Raw genomic sequence first — 18,818 nt, 5'->3', positions numbered from 1 at the left:
CACTGATCATGGGCACTGCTACAGGGTGTCAGTCCTCATATAGAGCTAACACTCGCACTTGATCGCGGTGGCGGTCTCTGTGAGCCTGCCCGATGCGAGGAAGTATATGTAGGCGGTTTGCGGGATAGCAGCTCCCGTGGCGCCGTACATATACTGCTAGTCAGGAAAGGGTTAAAGAATCACAAAATAATGAAAAAAAAAACATGGTATGCGCTACCGATTCCAGACAATTTTGCATTCAAAAAGTTGAATGGCGTTCCTTCCCATTTGAGCCTTGCACCCGAACAGTAGATTTCCACAACATATGGGGTATCGGCAAACTTAGGAGAAATTGCACATCAAACTGTATGGTGCAATTTCTCCTGTTGCCCTTGTGAAAAAAAAAAAAATTGGGGTTAAAAGAACATTTTTTTTGTAAAAATTTGATTTTTTTTATTTTCACAGCTCAACTTTATAAACTTCTATGAAGAACCCGGGGGTTCAAGTTGCTCACCACACATCTGGATACATTCCTTGAGGGGTCTAGTTTCTATTGTTTAAGCACATCAGGGACTCTCCAAATGCGATATGGCGTCCGCTAGTGATCCCAGCAAATTTTGCATTCAAGAAGTCAAATAGTTATTTCCCTTCCGAACCCTGCCATGCGCCCAAACAGTAGTTTTCCATCACATATTGGTCATCGGTGTACTCAGGAAAAACTGCATAACAAATTGTAAAGTGCACTTCCTCCTGTTACCCTTGTGAAAATGCAAAATTTGGGGCTAAAAATTTTGTAGGGAAAAATGTGATTTTTTTTTTTTCATAAGTTATGTTATAAACTTCTGCGAAGTATTGGGGAATTCTAGGTGCTCGACACACATCTAGATACATTCCTTCAGGGGTTTAGTTTCCCAAATGGGTTGACTTGTGGGGGGTGGCTTTCCACTATTCAGACACACCAGGAACTCCCCAAACACCACATGGCATCCGCTAATGATGCCAGCCAATATTGCATTCAAAAACTCAAATGGCACGTCTGTTCCGAGACCTGATATTCGCACCAACAGTACTTTTCCTCCACATATGGGGTATTGGCGTACTCAGAAGAAACTGCACAGCAAATTGTATTGTGCATTTTCTTACCCTTGTGAAAATTCTACTGTGTCATGAAAGTTAGCCGCCATCTTAGGTATGATACGTCATACCTGAAGATATTCCCTATTGTCACACAGCTTCTACCATGTCAGATTTCTGCAGCCCCTGGTAAACAGAGCAATTCGCCCCCACCTCTGGAGATCAGTCTCCAGAAACGTTTTTGATATGGTAAATAGATGGGCCATTTTTTCTGTGTCCAAGAAGGACAGAGTCAGCTAGGCCCCAGGGGGGTAATTAACACCTTGATGTCACTGGAAACCAAAAGCAAACCATTTGTGCATGCCTGCAAACCTTTCCATTGTCCAGGAACCATGTGCTTTCTTTGTGGAAAATGGCCACCCAAAAGCTACAAGATACAGTATCAATTTCTAACCACACGATACAAGTTAGGGAACCCAAATAAAATGTATCATGTGAGGAAGGTGCCCGCGGACACAATCATGGGACTCATAAATCCCTGAGTGGCCTGGAAAGCTGGATATTTAGAAGAACCATATACAAGGTCTCAGGGGAGGCATGTTTAGAGTCAATGGCTTCCCCACAAGAGGAGGATCACGATGAGACCTCTGGTGATACGATGAGGTCACCCCAGGGAAAGTTATGGGTACTTTTCTAAAATGAAGCTAAAATGAGCATTGGTTGGGGGGCGGGTTTTAGTAAACTGACATCACCAAGAGTGGGCGTGACAGGACTTTAGTATAGCCGACAGTCAGAAACCCCCTCAGTTTGACCCAGGAGATGATGTGAACAACTCCTACCGTCGGGTCCAGGTATCTGAGTGGGAGGAGCACCTTTGCCATGTGCTACTGAGGCCTGGACGACTGCAACTAAGCTTGAACCTGTGGGATCGCAATCCTCCCTTGCACCACAAGAACGGTAACTGATTTATCGTTGTTATTCCTGTGTTTTGTACTTCTAATTGCTATATTTCTTATTCTGGCCAAAATACCATTGTATAGTTAATGGTATAGCCTTGTAATCTAGTGTATTCTTATAATCGATTAAATCATAAATTAATCGTGGGCTGTATCCTTTACTCTGCATATACGAATCCATTGGTCCGGAAACGCTTGGCTGAAACGCTACTGGGTTGGTTCCTGACCCGATACAAGTCTATTAACGGACCGGGCTTGTATCAAACGAGAACTGGTGGCAGCATACCATCTGGGGGATTTGAGGAAGGCTAGCAGTGACGGTCAGAGGTGTGGATATATATTACTGGCGCAGCCAGGGGAATATATATACCGCCCTCACTGAAGAGGGCCTCAAATACCCAGAGGGCTACAGGACGGCCTCTCCGGCGACCACTCACTCTAGGTGCAGTACCTTGACTGACCTGAGAGGCAAGGGGGCGCCAGAGAGTTGTGCCTGTATCGTGGCGTCACGGATTGGTGACGTGTAAGGGACAACACACCACCGTGCTTTCCCCCCCTGGTAGCAGCTTCCTGGCACCACTTACTCTAGGTGCAGTACCTTGACTCACCTGAGAGGTAAGGGGGAGCCAGAGAGCTGCACCCACCGGCCGGCTTTCATCAAATCTACATTTGGGGCTTAATGAACATTTTTGTGGGAAAAATGTGACTTTTTATTTTCACGGCTCTACATTATAAACTTCTGTGAAGCATCTGGAAGTTCAACGTGTTCAACACACATCTATATACATTCCATGAAACAGGGGCGGACATACCGTCGGTGCAGCTGCACGTGGGCTCGGAGGTGCAGGGGGGCCCTTGCAGGGTGGCTAATAATGAGGGCAATTGCCCTCATTATGAGCAGCGGGCAGGGAGCGATTGATGCATCTCCGTTGCCAACAGGAGATAAGATAATGGCTGTGGAGCTGCACGAATCCATCCTCTGCTTCCTGCCCAGTGCTTTCTCTCTCATACAGGCGCGCACGGCTTGATGACATCAGCATGTAGTGCGCGCCTGTGGTAGAGGACAATGAATGGAGTGGGGAGAGGACAATGAGGAGTGGGGGAGATTATAATGGGGGGGTGCAGAGAGGTCAATGATGGGGGTGGGGAGAGAACAATGAATGGAGTGAGGAGAGGCCTCAACTGTACTTGAGGACACTTTCAAAGTTTTCCCAATTTTTCAGACTGACTGAATATATATATACAGTACAGACCAAAAGTTTGGACACACCTTCTCATTTAAAGATTTTTCCACATTTTCATGACTTTGAAAATTGTATATTCACACTGAAGGCATCAAAACTATGAATTAACACACGTGGAATTATATACTAACAAAATAGTGTGAAACAACTGAAAATATGTCTTATATTCTAGGTTCTTCAAAGTAACCTTTTGCTTTGATGGCTGCTTTGCACACTCTTGGCATTCTCTTGATGAGCTTCAAGAGGTAGTCGCCCAAAATGGTTTTCACTTCACAGATGTGCCCTGTCAGGTTTAATAAGTGGGATTTCTTGCCTTATAAATGGGGTTGGGACCATCAGTTGTGTTGTGCAGAAGTCAGGTGGATATACAGCTGATAGTCCTACTGAATGGACTGTTAGAATTTGTATTATGGCAAGAAAAAAGCAGCTAAGTAAAGAAAAAGGAGTGGCCATCATTACTTTAAGAAATGAAGGTCAGTCAGTCCGAAAAATTGGGCAAACTTTGAAAGTGTCCCCAAGTGCAGTTGCAAAAACCATCAAGCGCTACAAAGAAAATGGCTCACATGAGGACCACCACAGGAAAGGAAGACCAAGAGTCACCTCTGCTTCTGAGGAGAAGTTTATCCGAGTCACCAGCCTCAAAAATCGCAGGTTAACAGCAGCTCAGATTAGAGACCAGGTCAATGCCACACAGAGTTCTAGCAGCAACATCTCTACAACAACTGTTAAGAGGAGACTTTTTGCAGCAGGCCTTCATGGTAAAATAGCTGCTAGGAAACCACTGCTAAGGACAGGCAACGAGCAGAAGAGACTTGTTTGGGCTAAAGAACACAAGGAATGGACATTAGACCAGTGGAAATCTGTGCTTTGGTCTGATGAGTCCAAATTTGAGATCTTTGGTTCCAACCACCGTGTCTTTGTGCGACGCAGAAAAGGTGAACGGATGGACTCTACATGCCTGGTTCCCACCGTGAAGCATGGAGGAGAAGGTGTGATGGTGTGGGGGTGCTTTGCTGGTGACACTGTTGGGGATTTATTCAAAATTGAAGGCATACTGAACCAGCATGGCTACCACAGCATCTTGCAGCGGCAAGTTATTCCATCCGATTTACGTTTAGCTGGACCATCATTTATTTTTCAACAGGACAATGACCCCAAACATACCTCCAGGCTGTGTAAGGGCTATTTGACCAAGAAGGAGAGTGATGGGGCGCTACGCCAGATGACCTGGCCTCCACAGTCACCAGACCTAATCCCAATCAAGATGGTTTGGGGTGAGCTGGACCGCAGAGTGAAGGTAAAAGGGCCAACAAGTGCTAAGTATCTCTGGGAACTCCTTCAAGATTGTTGAAAGACCATTTCCGGTGACTACCTCTTGAAGCTCATCAAGAGAATGCCAAGAGTGTGTAAAGCAGTCATCAAAGCAAAAGGTGGCTACTTTGAAGAACCTAGAATATAAGACATATTTTCAGGTGTTTCACACTTTTTTGCTAAGTATATAATTCCACATGTGTTAATTCATAGTTTTGATGCCTTCAGTGTGAATGTACAATTTTCATAGTCATGAAAATACAGAAAAATCTATAAATGAGGTGTGTCCAAACTTTTGGTCTGTACTGTATAACAAGTGTATTCTTGTTATTTCTGTTAGTCACAGTGCCCTCTTTTATTACATATATAAAATGCCATAAAAGGAGGGGTTCTAGGCACATTTCTTGCACAGGGTCCCCAAGATGTCAGTGTTCGCCCCCGCCTTGAATGGTCTAGTTTATGGAGGTTTCCATTTTTAAATCACATCAGGGGGTCTCCAAAAGTGACATGGCGTCCGCAGTCGATTCCATCCATTTTTTGCATTCAAAAAGTCAAACAGTGCTCCTTCCCTTCCGAGCCGCTGTGCGACAAAACAGTAGCTTTCCCCCACATATGTGTTATTGGCGCACTCAGGAGAAATAGCACAAAATATTTTGGAGTCCATTTGTGAAAATAAAAAATTTGGGGCTAAAGTTACAAATTTTAGAAAAAAAATAAAATGTTAATTTTTTTCCTTCCACATTAATTCTTGTGATGCATTAATTCCTGCGAAGGGATAAACTTCTTGAATGTGGTTTTGAGGACTTTGAGGCGTGTAATTTTTAGGCCCTGTTCACACATGTTGTTTTTTTATGTCAAAAATCTGCAGCAAAACTGATCTCTGGAAGGAAATCAGCTGGGTCAAAAACAGAGGTTTTGCTGCATTATTTATGTTGTTTTGGTGCGTTTTTGGATTTTTTTTTTGCAGAATTATCTCTTGTTCATGCTTTGTCTCTTTTATGCATGTAAATTAAGTACAGTGAAAAAAAAAATCTCATTCTGGTTTTGGCATAATAGTGGGGGAGGTAAATTGTTCAGGATTCATACTCATACGTCCAAGGTTGTAAAGGGGTTAAGGGTATAAAAATTAAAGGTTTGAAAATTGCGACATTTTCACCAAATTTCCATTTTTTTCACAAATAAACGCAAGTCATATTGAACAAATTTTACCACTAACGTGAAGTACAATACGTCATGAAAAAACAATCTCAGAATCAGTGGGATCCGTTGAAGCGTTCCAGAGTAATTACCTCATAAAGTGGTCAGAATTGTAAAAATTGGGCTGGCAGAAAGATGAAAACAAGCTTGGGGGGTGAAGGGGTTAAATAAAATTTGGTGAGATCATGGTCAAATGACCTTGATGTCACCAAACGTCCTTAGGAAGTCTTAACCTCGGAATAAAAACGCTGGTGACCTCTAAGGCTATGTGCCCACGATGCAGAAATGCTCAGGATTTTTCCCGAGCGTTTCTGCATCTCCCTGGCAGAAAAAAACACATGCGGATTGTACATGTGGATTGTACATGCGGATTGTACATGCGGATTGTACATGCGGATTGTACATGCGGAATGTACATGCGGATTGTACATGCGGATTGTACATGCGGATTGTACATGCGGATTGTACATGCGGAATGTACATGCGGATTGTACATGTGGATTGTACATGCGGATTGTACATGCGGATTGTACATGCGGAATGTACATGCGGATTGTACATGCGGATTGTACATGCGGATTGTACATGCAGATTGTACATGCGGATTGTACATGCGGATTGTACATGCGGTTTTCCTGCCAGGTACATGCGGAAGTGAAGTGTTCTTCACTGGCATTTCCACATGCGGGTTGTCAAGCGCTTTCCAAGCGATTTTAGCATCACTTGGAAAGTGCTTGTCAACTTGGTCACACTATATGAATCCATGCAACCGGCATATAGTGTGACCCGAGAGAATGTCAAAAAATAAACAAATAAATATATACTTACCCTCCGATGGCCCATGCTGGCTTGCTTCACCGTCCCGACTGCTGGCAGTGGTAAACTGAAGGACTTGCCGACGTCAGCGTCGCGTGACCCGTCACATGACTGTGACGTCAGCGCAGGTCCTTCATTCCATCGCGAACTGCCACCAAGCAAGGAGGAGCGCGCCGCGGGCCGCCAGAAGGTAAGTATCATATTTATTTTTTATTTTATTCTTTTTTTCACAGTTTCTATGGTACCCGGGTCCGGAGGAGAGTCTCCTCTTCTCTAGACCTGGGTACCAGCCGTACATTAGAACGCATGGAATGTGCATCTACATACAGTTATATGAAAAAGTTTGGGCACCCCTATTAATCTTAAGCTTAATGTTTTATAAAAATTGGTGTTTTTGCAACAGCTATTTCAGTTTGATATATGTAATAACTGTTGGACACAGTAATGTTTCTGCCTTGAAATGAGGTTTATTGTACTTACAGAAAATGTGCAATCTGCATTCAAACAAAATTTGACAGGTGCATAAGTATGGGCACCTCACCAGAAAAGTGACATTAATATTTAGTAAATCCTCCTTTTGCAAAAATAACAGCCTCTAGTCGCTTCCTGTAGCTTTTAATGATTTCCTGGATCCTGGATGAAGGTATTTTTGACCATTCCTCTTTACAAAACAATTCCAGTTCAGTTAAGTTTGATGGTCGCCGAGCATGGACAGCCCTCTTCAAATGATCCCACAGATGTTCAATGATATTCAGGTCTGGGGACTGGGATGGCCATTCCAGAACATTGTAATTGTTCCTCTGCATGAATGCCTGAGTAGATTTGGAGCGGTGTTTTGGATCATTGTCTTGCTGAAAGATCCATCCCCTGCGTAACTTCAACTTTGTCACTGATTCTTGAACATTATTGTCAAGAATCTGCTGATACTGAGTGGAATCCATGCGTCCCTCAACTTTAACAAGATTCCCGGTGATGGCATTGGCCACACAGCCCCAAAGCATGATGGAACCTCCACCAAATTTTACTGTGGGTAGCAAGTGTTTTTCTTGGAATGCTGTGTTTTTTTGCCGCCATGCATAACGCCTTTTTGTATGACCAAACAACTCAATCTTGGTTTCATCAGTCCACAGGACCTTCTTCCAAAAAGAAATTGGCTTCTCCAAATGTGCTTTTGCATACCTCAGCCGACTCTGTTTGTGGCGTGCTTGCAGAAACGGCTTCTTTCGCATCACTCTCCCATACAGCTTCTCCTTGTGCAAAGTGCGTTGTATAGTTGACCGATGCACAGTAACACCATCTGCAGCAAGTTGATGCTGCAGCTCTCTGGAGGTGGTCTGAGGATTGTCCTTGACTGATCTCACCATTCTTCTTCTCTGCCTTTCTGATGTTTTTCTTGGCCTGCCACTTCTGGCCTTAACAAGAACTGTCCCTGTGTTCTTCCATTTCCTTACTATGTTCCTCACAGTGGAAACTGACAGGTTAAATCTCTGAGACAGCTTTTTGTATCCTTCCCCTGAACAACTATGTTGAATAATCTTTGTTTTCAGATCATTTGGCAGTTGTTTTGAGGAGCCCATGATGCCACTCTTCAGAGGAGATTCAAACAGGAGAACAACTTGCAAGTGGCGACTTTAAGTAGCTTTTCTCATGATTGCATACACCTGGCTATGAAGTTCAAAGCTCAATGAGGTTACAAAACCAAAAAAAGTGCTTTAGTAAGTCAGTAAAAAGTAGGTAGGAGTATTTAAAACAAGAAAATGATAAGGGTGCCCATACTTATGCACCTGTCAAATTTTGTTTGAATGCAGATTGCACATTTTCTGTTAGTACAATAAACCTCATTTCAAGGCAGAAACATTACTGTGTCCAACAGTTATTACATATATCAAACTGAAATAGCTGTTGCAAAAACACCAATTTTTATAAAACATTAAGCTTAAGATTAATAGGGGTGCCCAAACTTTTTCATATAACTGTATACAGTGATGCGTAATCCATTTGTTCTAATGCAAGTCAATGGCGGCGAAAACGTAGCACTTCCGCAAAATAATTGGTAGTGCTGCGTTTTTTTCCGCAATGATAATCCACAGCGGAAATTTCTGCAGCATGTGCACAGCACGTGCGGATTATCATTGGGGAACATGGCAGGCCTTCTACCATGCGTTTTTTAAGCATTTCTGCAGCGTTTTTGCCGCTGCGGAAACACTTAAAAAACGCATCGTGGGCACACAACCGACGAGAGTTGGGGTCTTGGTCAATTGCCCAGTTTGCTCTCCACCCACTTTAATGCTGGCCTTAACTGTAACTAGGGCTTATTTTTGGGGATTATATTTCAAGCATACGCCAAAAACTCTGTAAAATCATGCAAAGGCTTATTTTAGGTGTAGGTTTTATATCCAGGAAAACACAGTATTTATAAAGATATTGTCCTAGTAATGGACATAAGAGAATGAAATCAGACTTACCCTCTTCTGTGCCGTTTAAGCTTTGTCTGCTGAAGAAAAAAAAATGTCAAGTATTTAGGATTTACACAGAGAGTGATACTACGCATCAAACACGTTCCTCCAACCTGGCCCAAACAGGTTCTGGGCAATAGAACTGTCACCAAATTGAGTTATTAGAAAATTTTCTGCGCAGAAAAAATCCTGACCATGTGCACAGAACTTGCAGAATGTCATAGGAAGTCATGGGAAAAGGTATGCAATGCGTTTCTGGAGCGTTTATGCGCTGCAAATACGCAACAAAAAACGCACCAAAAAAGCATCGTGGGCACACAGCCGAATAACTTGTGTTTTTGAAGGGTTATATAACCCTGAGCCACTGATCTCACACCATAATTACAGAAAAAGTGATGCCCTGCATCAAATTCAGGTAATTCCAGCCTAGTCCAAATGGGTTCTGGGTATCAAAAATGGCATCAAAGTAGGCAATTAGCCAGTTTTCACAGATTTGAATAAGTATCTGGTGTTGCTAAATGGTTGAATGAATATTGGTCTTACATCACCAGCACACAGAAGAGGAACACCCATATTATAATCAATTTCCTTCAGGATGGTCAAAGTGGTTACTGATCTGAAAAGCTGGCATCAAAGTGGACAAAAATTGTAACTTTGTACTGATTTGAAGAAGTTACTGGTTTATTTTTAGAGTTAGAGGGGTTGTCCGGCCTTAGGTTACAAGTCTGAAGTCACTGCATGTGATTGCAGACTTGTGAATCCTCACAATGCACACACTGCTCACTGTGAGGATCCTCCGGTGCCAGCGCCATTAGTGGGCAGTCATGTGACCACAAGTATGCAAATTGCATACTTCCAGCCACTTTCTGACTAGATTGTATCCAGCCTCACTTAATACACTTGCATTGAGGGAGGTCACGCTCATATAGTCAGGATATGGCTGAAGTATGCAAATTACACATGACCGCCAACTCCTTGTGCCGCCATCGGAGAAATCTTACAGTGAGCAATATTTGCGATGTGAGGATTCACAAGTCTGCAGGTACATACAGTAGCCTAAGGCCGGACAACCCCTTAAACTCTAAAAAAAACTAAATCAGTAACTTATTCAACCCACGACAAAGTTGAAATTTGCCCACCTTGATGCCAGCTTTTCTGATTAATAACCACTTTGGCCATCCAGAAGGAAACTGTGATGTGGGTCTTCCTCTTCTGTGTGGTGGTGCAGTAAAACCAGTAGTACTAAGTCATACAACCATTTGCCCACTTTGATGCCAGTTCACATGCCCAGAACCCATTTGGGCCATGCTGGAGTGACCTGAATCTCATGCAGGGCATCACTATTGTATAACAGTGATGTGAGATCACTGGCCCACAGTTATTTAAAAGGGGTACCCCAGGGAGATAGACATTTATTTTGGACTGTTCCTGCACTCAAATTATAAAGAGGAGATGCCCAGTGCAGATACATAATCTTTTTAACCCTTTTAATTCCGTGACAGGATCTGCTCTTTCACTGCTACCCCCTCCCGCCTGGGTCATTACATCATACACTAAGTGCTGCTCCCGCATGTAGGGAACAGGTAGCCTGAGGAGAGGAGGCGAGGCAACTCCCGTTGTCGGCAGGGAAACAACTATTAGACTGGGTAATAACAGCGAGGAGCTGCACACTGCTGTAATGTCCCAGACAGAGGGGTGAGCAGTGCAGTGAAAAGCAGCGCCTGTCACACCAGCCCCATAATGTCTCCCTGTCTGCAGTCCCAGGTGAGGGGACATGTCGAGGGCATCGCCTGCTCACAGCTTCTAATAGCAGCCCCTTGATAATGTCTCATTCACAGGGCTACTAGCAGGGAGCAGGAGTTATAAAGATTATTATAGCGCGCTGGGCATATCATCTTTATAGTGTATGAGTGCAGGAACAGTACAACTTTTTTTTTTTTTATCTCCCCGGAGTACCCCTTTAACCAATTAAAAAAAGTAACTTATGCAAATCTGTAAAAATAAGCTAATTGCCGACTTTGATGTCAGTCCTGATGCACAGAACCCGTTTAAGCTGGGCTAGAGAATTTATGTTTGATGAAGGGCATCCCTATATGTGTAACAGTGGTGTGAGATCAGTGAACCAAAGTAATTTAACCCCTAAAAATACCAGTTCTAATGCTTGAGACAAGTTAAAGTGACCTGATTTTGACTCGGACCATCACTATTGTGGGGAGTTCACACTACATACCATATAATGTATACATAGCACTATACTATATACCAGTGTTTCCCAAACTCCAGTCCTCATGGCCCCCACAGGTCATGTTTTCAGGATCTCCTTAGTATTGCACAGGTTAGAGAATTCATGATGCCTTGATAGTAATTCCATCACCTGTGCAATACTAAGAAGATCCTGAAAACATGACCTGTGGGGGCCATGAGGACTGGAGTTTGGGAAACATTGCTATATACCATCATCTAGTAGACACCTCGTAGTGTAAAACTGTACCTGTGTATATAATATGCAGTGGGGAGTTCACACTATATACTAATGTATACATACTCTATACTATATATTATTGTATAGTATATAGCTCAGAGTGAAGCTTTGCATGTGTACATCATATTTAGTGGGGCATTCACACTATATCTTGTATACAAAGTGCTATACCACATACTATCACATAGTATATACCTCATTGTGTAAAGCTGTGCCTGTGCATATAATATATAGTGGGGAGTTCACACTATATACTACATATTGTATACATAGCTCCATACTGTATACTATTTGTCAGGAAATATAAAAAATATCTCTCTCTCCAAGCCCCTCATCCCCACAAACCCTATACCATAGTAAGGAGTAAAGCTGACAATCTAAAAAGCTGCTTCAATGTAAAGTGGCAGTGCACACAAGAAGTGCCAAACTTAATTATTCAGGCTAATTACCATAAGAAATGGAGCCCTTAGTAAAAGACACATGCGATGAATAGACACCTTGAAACATATGGACTAGAGCAGGGGTCCTCAAACTACGGCCCGCGGAGGATTTTTATCCGGCCCGCCGAGCTGGGGGCAGAGGAGAGCGGTGCCAGCGCCCGCCCTTCCCCCCGCTTGCTCATGGCCCCGGCAGCCGGATACTTACCTCTCGTGCCTCCGCAGATCCACTGTCTTCCTGGAGCATGCTCCCTGTGACGTGTCAGGTCAGAGGGTGCGGTGACGTCTTTACACCGTGCCCTCCCCTGAGCCATCACAGGCAGCGCAGAGCAGGATGAGGCCGGCAACGCTGGAGTCCGGAATTGAGCAGCTGCAGCAGGTGAGGAGGAGGGAGGTGAGAATTGCATTTTTTTTTTAATGTATGGAGGCATGGGACATAATATTAAGGGTGACATCCTGCATGGGGCATTATATGGGGGAGGGGTGACATGCTGCATGAGGCATTATATGGGGGGGGTGACATCCTGAATGGGGCATTATAACGACAGGGGAGTGATATCCTGCATGGGGCATTATATGGGGGGGTGACATGCTGCATGGGGCATTATATGGGGGAGTGACATGCTGCATGGGGCATTATATGGGGGAGTGACATGCTGCATGGGGCATTATATGGGGGGGTGACATGCTGCATGGGGCATTATATGGGGGAGTGACATGCTGCATGGGGTATTATATGGGGGGGGTGACATCCTGAAAGGGGCATTATAACGACAGGGGAGTGATATCCTGCGTGGCGCATTATATGGGGGGGTGACATCCTGAATGGGGCATTATAACGACAGGGGAGTGACATCCTGCATGGGGCATTATATGGGGGGGGGGGGTGACATCCTGCATGGGGCATTATAACGACAGGGGAGTGACATCCTGCATGGGGCATTATATGGGGGGATGATATCCTGAATGGGGCATTATAACGACAGGGGAGTGACATCCTGCATGGGGCATTATATGGGGGGGGGGTGACATCCTGCATGGGGCATTATAACGACAGGGGAGTGACATCCTGCATGGGGCATTATATGGGGGGATGATATCCTGAATGGGGCATTATAACAACAGGGGAGTGACATCCTGCATGGGGCATTATATGGGGGGGGTGACATCCTGAATGGGGCATTATAACAACAAGGGAGTGATATCCTGCATGGGGCATTATATGGGGGGGTGACATGCTGCATGGGGCATTATATGGGGGGGTGACATCCTGCATGGGGTATTATATGGGGGAGTGACATGCTGCATGGGGTATTATATGGGGGGTGACATCCTGAAAGGGGCATTATAACGACAGGGGAGTGATATCCTGCGTGGCGCATTATATGGGGGGGTGACATCCTGCATGGGGCATTATAACGACAGGGGAGTGACATCCTGCATGGGGCATTATATGGGGGGGGTGACATCCTGCATGGGGCATTATAAAGACAGGGGAGTGATATCTTGCATGGGGCATTATATGGTGGGAGAAAGGGACATCCTGCATGGGGCATTATATGGGGGTGACACCCGGAATGGGGCATTATAACGACAGGGGAGTGACATCCTGCATGGGGCATTATATGGGGGGGTGACATCCTGCATGGGACATTATAAAGACAGGGGAGTGATATCTTGCATGGGGCATTATATGGTGGGAGAAAGGGACATCATGCATGGGGCATTATATGGGGGGTGACATCCTGCATGGGGCATTATAAGGGGGGAACAGCCTGCATGGGGCATTATAAGGGGGAAATAGCCTGCCTATTGAGGACCTATGCTGCCTATTGGGGTCATTTACCTGCCCATTGAGGACCTATGCTGCCTATTGGGGACTTTTACCTCCCCATTGAGGACCTATGCTGCCTATTGGGGACATTTACCTGCCTATTGGGGACATTTACCTGCCTATTGGGGACCTATGCTGCCTATTGGGGATATTTACCTGCCTATTGGGGACCTATGCTGCCTATTGGGGATATTTACCTGCCTATTGGGGCCTATGGTGTCTATTGGGGACATTTACTTGCCTATTGAAATACCGGTTTATCTAACTTTACTTGTTCTTCATTTTAAATATTGTATTTGTTCCTGTATTGTTTTTTTACATCAAAATAAGATATGTGCAGTGTGCATAGGAATTTGTTCATAGTTTTTTTTTAAAAAAACTATATTCCAGCCCTCCAATAGTCTGAGGGACAGTGAACTGGCCCCGTGTTTAAAAAGTTTGAGGACCCTTGGACTAGAGACTGAATGAGTTGTGTAAAGGTAACCATTATGACACCTGAGAGAGATAGGAAACATCTCCTTAGGCTTCAAAGGGAATCTATCACACTCCTGAGAATAGCCGGGTCATTTCCAGTTGCAAATGCGTTTAATCTCCAGACTTTTAGGTACCGAAAGTAAGTGTGGAATAGGGGAATTTCTATAATTCTGATTGTGATGGGACCTATATTTTTAGCAGCGGGGCTATGTGGGGAACAGTATGCATATTTTTCCATATCTGCGAGCCCTGCCGTTGAGCTGTAACGCAACAGGGCAAAGATAACTGAAAGCAGCCATGTCATGTTTGATCTCTAAGGAAAAGTAAAATCACAATAAAAAATATGGATTCACTTGCTAACTTCTGCGATCATCGAGCGAGGAGATATCACAGAAATTAAGAGATTTAAAAAAAAACATGAAGGGCGCAGACCAGCCCACGTGACATCATCACAGGGGAGTGTGTGGGCAGGGCCCAATCAGGCATAAAAGATCAAGCCGAATATTGATCTTCGCTCATGCTGGAAGATACATATTTTCGTGTAAGCAAGGGCCACGTTCCTTAACAGTCAAATCGAAGCGCTTTCCTTCATCTAAACTGAATCGTCTCTGCGATCGGTATAGTAAGCTTTTCTGTTAATCCCTTTTATTTCTGTAACTGTATATGCTGTATTGTTTTGTCTCCCTTTGTAAAATCTTTTGTATATTTTTTCATAAACACTGTCTCCCTTTGGATTAAATATAAAATGTAATAGTTCTGTTTCTTTTGCTCTGTAATCGTTCCTCCCCCAAAGCCACACGCTACCTATAAGGCATCCAATCGACCGGAACTGATTGGTGGTGGCAGCTAATAATCTTAATTGGGTGATCGTGAAGCTAGTAGTGATCTACGGAGCTCTATACTATATACAAGGTATATACTATATGATAGTATAGCGTATTACTATGTATACAATATAAAGTGTGAACTACCCACTATATATTATATACACAGGCACAGTTTCACACAACGAGGCATCTACTATATGACAGTATAGAGCTATGTATAAACTGTATAGCTTATAGTGTGAATGCCTCACTATATATTGCACTAGCTATTAAACACGTTCTACGCCCACGTGGCAAGCATTTTTACTGGTACATTTTTAATTTTATTAAAGAAGTTGTCCAGTACTTTTTATTACCCCACAATGGATCCCCCCCCCGGGGCCCCTAAGGATTTTTGTAAATACCTTAGGTTGCTGTTTCTACCTGTGAGCGGTGCTATCCTTGGCCGCTCACAGGCATCACGTGACCCCGCGCTGACATCACAACAAGTGAGGAGTGACATCAGTGATGCGGTCCCCGCGGTGGCTGCTGGGTTGTGGGCGGGGCTACCCCGTGTCACACCCAGCATCCACCGCGCGCTTTCCCAATGAATGGGGAGAGGCAGAGCACACAGTAGATGCTGGGTGTGACGCGGGTAGAGGGTAACCCCGCTCACAGCCTGGCATCCACCGCGGAACGCAGAAGACAGAGACCCCTGGCTGCTGCCAGCACTTGTCGTGACATCAGCGGATGTCAGAGCCGGCTGTAGTCGGGGTTCACGTCATGCCTGTGAGCGGCCAGTGATCGTGCTGCTCACAGGCAGTATCTGCAACATAAGGTAATTACAAAAATCCTTAGGGGACCCGGGGGGATACATTGGGGGGGGGGGGGTAATATAAAGTACTGGACAACCCCTTTAATGGCGCTGGAGTCAGCATGTGCACATACAGCGCTATCCTGCACCATTTTTTTAAAGAAACTGGGTCTGCAAATTTGCATACACAGTGTCTTCAATAAAACAGCGCCTATTTTATTGAAGTAATGTACTCCAACGTCAACATAGCAGTGCGCACAAGCTGACTATAAGGATAATGGTGATGGCCGGCTTGTAAGCACTGCTATACTGATGTTGTAGTAGAATTCTTCAATAAAATGGTGCAGGAGTAGACACGTGCGCATCCTGCGATATCCAGCTCCATTTTGTTGAAGACACTGTATCTGCGAATTCGCAAGCACAGTGTCTTCAATAAAATGGCGCCGTAGTGCGGTATGCGCACGTGCTGACTCCGGCGCCACACTGAGCAGTCTCCGCCCATCCCGGCTTTGGAAAGAAAGACGAGTCCAGCATTATATAGGATGTACTGATAATACAGGGGTGTACTCACTTATGCTAAGCGCTGTATGTGTGTGTGTGTATATATATATATATATATATATATATATATATATATATATATATATATACTGTATATACAGTACAGACCAAAAGTTTGGACACACTTTCTCACTTAAAGATTTTTCTGTATTTTCATGACTATGAAAATTGTACATTCACACTGAAGGCATAAAAACTATGAATTAACAGATGTGGAATTATATACTTAACAAAAAAGTGTGAAACAACTGAAAATATGTCTTATATTCTAGGTTCTTCAAAGTAGCCACCTTTTGCTTTGATGACTGCTTTGCACACTCTTGGCATTCTCTTGATGAGCTTCAAGAGGTAGTCACCGGAAATGGTCTTCCAACAATCTTGAAGGAGTTCCCAGAGATGCTTAGCACTTGTTGGCCCTTTTGCCTTCACTCTGCGGTCCAGCTCACCCCAAACCATCTCGATTGGGTTCAGGTCTGGTGACTGTGGAGGCCAGGTCATCTGGCGTAGCACCCCATCACTCTCCTTCTTGGTCAAATAGCCCTTACACAGCCTGGAGGTGTGTTTGGGGTCATTGTCCTGTTGAAAAATAAATGATGGTCCAACTAAACGCAAACCGGATGGAATAGCATGCCGCTGCAAGATGCTGTGGTAGCCATGCTGGTTCAGTATGCCTTCAATTTTGAATAAATCCCCAACAGTGTCACCAGCAAAGCACCCCCACACCATCACACCTCCTCCTCAATGCTTCACGGTGGGAACCAGGCATGTAGAGTCCATCCGATCACCTTTTCTGCGTCGCACAAAGACACGGTGGTTGGAACCAAAGATCTCAAATTTGGACTCATCAGACCAAAGCACAGATTTCCACTGGTCTAATGTCCATTCCTTGTGTTCTTTAGCCCAAACTTGTCTCTTCTGCTTGTTGCCTGTCCTTAGCAGTGGTTTCCTAGCAGCTATTTTACCATGAAGGCCTGCTGCACAAAGTCTCCTTTTAACAGTTGTTGAAAAGATGTGTCTGCTGCTAGAACTCTGTGTGACATTGACCTGGTCTCTAATCTGAGCTGCTGTTAACCTGCGATTTCTAAGGCTGGTGACTCGGATAAACTTATCCTCAGAAGTAGAGGTGACTCTTGGTCTTCCTTTCCTGTGGCGGTCCTCATGTGAGCCAGTTTCTTTGTAGCGCTTGATGGCTTTTGCAACTGCACCTGGGGACACTTTCAAAGTTTGCCCAATTTTTCGGACTGACTGATCTTCATTTCTTAAAGTAATGATGGCCACTCGTTTTTCTTTACTTAGCTGCTTTTTTCTTGCCATAATACAAATTCTAACAGTCTATTCAGTAGGACTATCAGCTGTGTATCCACCTGACTTCTGCACAACACAACTGATGGTCCCAACCCCATTTATAAGGCAAGAAGAAATCCCACTTATTAAACCTGACAGGGCACACCTGTGAAGTGAAAACCATTTCCGGTGACTACCTCTTGAAGCTCATCAAGAGAATGCCAAGAGTGTGCAAAGCAGTGATCAAAGCAAAAGGTGGCTACTTTGAAGAACCTAGAATATAAGATATATTTTCAGTTGTTTCACACTTTTTTGTTAAGTATATAATTCCACATGTGTTAATTCATAGTTTTGATGCCTTCAGTGTGAATGTACAATTTTCAAAGTCATGAAAATACAGAAAAATCTTTAAATGAGAAGGTGTGTCCAAACTTTTGGTCTGTACTTTATGTATAATGTATTGATAATACAGGAGTGTGCTCACTTATTCTGAGAGCTTTATATATAATTTTGTGAAAATACAGGGGGTGCACTCACTTACTCTAAGCACTCTATATAATATACTGATAATACAGGGTTTGTACTCACTTATGCTGATTGCTGTATATATAATGCACTGATAATATGGGGGTGTACTCAATTATGCTGAGTGCTATATAAAGTACTAATAATAAACGGGTGTACACACACTGAGCACTTTGTATATAATGTTCTGATAATAGAGGGGTGTACTTACTTAAGCTGAGTGCTGTATATATAATGTACCAATAATAAGGGGGAGTACCTACTTAGGGCTCTTTCACATGTCAGTGTGTCCAGTACGTGTGGTGACAGGCGAGTAAATGTATTTTATTATTTTAATCTTATTTTACACTGAGACACTGTAGGAGCAGACACTACTACACCCAACTTTGTCTCTTGCTCGTGCTGATCACAGCGCGAGCAAAGAACAATGATGAGGGCAGAATATAGCACCCAGGGCTTGGGAACTGTACACTGATTCCCAGGCGCCGGTACGGGTGATCCTGATGCGCCACAAGTGTGACACACACAGACACACCGGATATGTATATCTCCGATATGGGTTTTTCCA

General features: G+C 43.9%; 1 long non-coding RNA gene across 1 annotated transcript in view; it reads right to left on the bottom strand.

The window, feature by feature from the left end:
- LOC141245898 (uncharacterized) overlaps nt 1–18,818 on the bottom strand; it is a 56,998-nt gene that overhangs the window by 26,975 nt on the left and 11,205 nt on the right. Inside the window, exon 2 of the long non-coding RNA XR_012309550.1 lies at nt 9,043–9,071. This is a non-coding gene — a long non-coding RNA (uncharacterized lncRNA). The remainder of the gene's footprint in view (nt 1–9,042; nt 9,072–18,818) is intronic.

This window comes from Phyllobates terribilis, unplaced genomic scaffold (genome assembly GCF_046119375.1).
Source record: "Phyllobates terribilis strain yellow unplaced genomic scaffold, ASM4611937v1 Scaffold_2236__1_contigs__length_151205, whole genome shotgun sequence".
NCBI lineage: Eukaryota > Metazoa > Chordata > Amphibia > Anura > Dendrobatidae > Phyllobates > Phyllobates terribilis.
Note: the sequence above shows the minus strand (reverse complement) of the source record. Positions and strands in the feature narration are given on the sequence as shown.